The sequence below is a fragment of the Mya arenaria genome, chromosome 2, assembly GCF_026914265.1.
Source record: "Mya arenaria isolate MELC-2E11 chromosome 2, ASM2691426v1".
Taxonomy (NCBI): Eukaryota; Metazoa; Mollusca; class Bivalvia; order Myida; family Myidae; genus Mya; species Mya arenaria.
The window spans coordinates 53978278-53982115 of NC_069123.1; positions in this window are offsets into that span (position 1 = coordinate 53978278).

Consider the following 3838-nt stretch of genomic DNA (forward strand, 5'->3'; position numbering starts at 1 on the left):
CACAGACGCCGACCACAGGAAATACAGGCGTCACTTAGACGTCAACACTGACGTCTATCAGATGCCAATCCAATACACGTCCCGACTCTCGACGTCCACGATAGGATATATCAACGCCCACCTAGGCGTATCCGTTCTCAGCACCAGCCTGTGTTACCGGTACAAACACGAGGTCCACTGACATCCCGTCCTGTTAGCGTCCGGAAGCCCAACTACGTTGAAAACGTCCTCTGACGTCATGAGCCCCAAAACATCAATATAACCGCAACGTGGCAACCATAGCAAACGATGTTCTGCTGTTTACGTATAACCTGACATTCAAAATTACGACATAAGTCATACTTTTTACTATATCATTGCTTACCTAAATTATATTTAACAAGCATGATTATACACTTTTACTCTCAACAATCATGCAAAGCAAAACAATAAAATGTCGGTTCATTCCCCGTCAAGGCAAAACTGTGAGAATCTAAACAATTATAGTTTAACACGAAAATAGTTCTCTAGATAATTATATGAGCAAATAATGTTTACAACGCTTACTTGCAATATAAAAACCTGACAATTGCAAAGTACATGTACAAGAGACAATATTTAACTGTATTTACAAACCTAAATTGTAATGCAAGAATGTCTATAAAACAATTATAATGTAATGGCACTTACCCTGGTATCAGGTGTTAATAATACTTAGTATTAATACACATTCATTCCCCAACAGCTTTTCGGCTGCATAACTGCAGACGTGGGAGTTCTGTCCGTCCACTCAGAGAATATTACACGTATGTCTTGGTCAAAAACCTGTTCCCAAATAATTAGAGAATTACACACCCAAAACATGTACAAATTATGATGACGTAAAAATGGTCAGAGCAGTGAAAATTGGTCAAGTGTTACCGTATCGTGTCGATACAATACTACCTAATGATTGATTTTAAATCAATGTTTAAACTAGTACAAGCAAATTGTATTAAATAATAATACCATAATATAAATGTAAAAAGAGATTTGTGACATACGCCCCACCTAAAGGAAGTGCTTGCACTTTTGTACAACAAATCCTTATTACAAACTCCCTACAGCCTCGACAACCCGTCGGCAAGAACGTTAGACTTTCCTGGAATTGCCACAATTCTGAAACGGTAAGGCTGCAACAAAATGGCCCATCTCATAAGCCTAGCGTTACCTATTTTTGCCCTGTGGAGGTGTGACAAAGGCTGGTGGTCCGTCTCCAGAACGAACTCTTGTCCGTAGAGATACCTATGAAACTTCAGTATCGCCCAGACGCACGCCAGACACTCTTTCTCCACCGTCGCGTACGACCTTTCAGCCTTATTTAACTTACGACTAGCATAAGCAACTGGTCTATGCTCATCCTCACATTGTTGGAGCAAAACAGCGCCTACTCCGACGTCACTGGCGTCAGTCTGCAAAACAAATTGCTTACCCAATTCTGGTAGCTTCAGTATTGGAAATGAACACGGCGCACGTTTGAGTGTGACAAACGCTTTCTCTTGTGCTTCGCCCCACCTAACCTTGTTAGGTAGTCCTTTCCGGGTAAGATCTGTCAATGGGGCTGCAACAGAAGAATAATGTGGCACAAACTTCTGGTAAAAACCTACAAGACCTAAAAATGCACGAACCTGTTTCTTTGTCTCCGGTCTTCGCGCTTCTTCAATGGACTTAACCTTGTCTGGTAGCAACCCAACCTGGTCCTTACCAACAACATGACCCAAACACTCTACAGACTGAAAACAAAAATAACATTTACTAGGTTTAGCAGTCAATTTGGCGTCACGCAATCTTTCAAACAGTTCTCTAAGAACCTTGAGGTGCTGTTCAAAGGTCTCGGTGTAGGCAATGATGTCATCAATGAAATTGTCGATATCTTCCATTCCATCAAGCAATTTCCTCATAATCCTAGTAAAATTAGCGCTGGCGCAAACCAAACCGAACGGCATAGTGACGAATTGGAACAGACCAATCGGTGTCTGGAAGGCTGTGAGAGGCTTGGACCGCTCCGTCAGTGGTAGTTGCCAGTATCCCTTCGTCAAATCCACCTTGGTGATGTAGCGACAGTTGGATAACTTTAAAAAATATGTCATCAATGTTCGGCATTGGCTCACAATCAAAGATGCTCGCTCTATTTATAGCACGAAAGTCTATACAGAAACGGTTGGTCCCGTCAGGTTTCCTTACAATCACGTAATTACTGCAATACTGACTATCTGACGGTTCAATGACTCCAAGTTGCACCATGCCTTTTACCTCTTCAGTAACAGTTTGTTTCATTGCAAAAGGTAAAGGATACTGTTTAGACCTTATTGGTGTGTCTGTATTCAGTTTTATGTCATGTTCATCTAAACTTGTACGCCCTGGTGAAGTAGATAGCACATCGGAAAACTCTTCCAACAGATCGTTCAGACGCTCAACCTCATTTGGAGACAGTTGTTCGCTTATGTGGTAGTCTTTACCTTTTCCTGTTGACAACGTTGGCGGCTCCACTATGCATTGTTCCTCGTCGTTGAGTGACTCTTCACTATAGTCATCGACAACAGCAACACTTGCGACACCGTGTACTATTGCGTCCCTTTCAACATACAACTTTAGCATATTTGCATGAAATGTTTTGACCTTATTGTCCATCTGTATCTTGTAGTCTAAGCCACCTACTCTTCCAGTTACTGTATATGGTTCCCGCCATTGAAGTAAAAGCTTGTTATTCTTGGTTGGAAGTAAGACCAATACCCGATCACCAACATCCAAACGCTTAACCTTGGCTTTGCGATTGTATATGACAGCGTACCTCTTACTGGCCTTGTCCAGATTGCTATGTGCTATTTCAGCGCTGTATTCTAGTCTGTCCTTCAGGTCAACAACATACTGGTAAACGGTTTTTACCTCTTGGTCCTGAATATCCTTGGTCCACAGCTCCCTGAGTATCTTCATAGGTCCCCTCACCGATCGACCATAGATGAGCTCGAAAGGTGTAAACCTTAAACTCTCCTGTGGAGCATCTCTGTAGGCAAACAAAACTGGTCCAAGATATCTGTCCCAGTCCTTGGGCTTTTCCAAACACAAACGCTTTAACATAAGCTTCATGCTGCCGTTGAACTTCTCAACCAGTCCGTTACAGATGGGATGGTACGGTGTTGTGGTAAGCTGTCTTATAGAAAGCAATCTACTTACCTCCTTCATAACATCTGAAGTAAACTGCGTGCCCATATCTGTCAAGAGCTCCCCAGGTACACCTAGACGGCAAAACATCTCTACCAACGCTTCAGCTACTCGTTCCGCTTCTATAGAGGGTAGAGCAACAGCATCAGGATATCGTGTGGCATAATCCATTAAGGTGAGTATATACCCGTTTCCCTTTGCAGATCTGGGCTCTATCGGACCCACAATATCTACGGCAACTCGCTGAAAAGGTGTTTCGATTAGTGGCATCTTACCTAAAGGAGCCTTAGTTACCTTACCTTTCGGTATTGTCCTCTGGCATGCATCGCAAGACTGGCAGTAGCGCTTCACGTCCGCTTGTACCCCAGGCCAGTAGAACTCTGACAGCACCTTAGCTACGGTACGTTTGACGGCTAAATGTCCAGACATAATGGAATCATGCGCAAGACTCATAACCTTTTCACGGTAATTCTTCGGTACTACCATCTGCAAGTATCTTTTGCCGTGGTCAACTGTAGGCGAAAAGAACTCCCGATAAATGATACCCTTTACGATGACAAACTTGGTCTTATCGGTACCTGGTTTAGTCACGTATTTTCTCACTCTTTCCAATGTCGCATCACTCTGTTGCGCTTTCATGATGTCGTCTGGTGTTGCA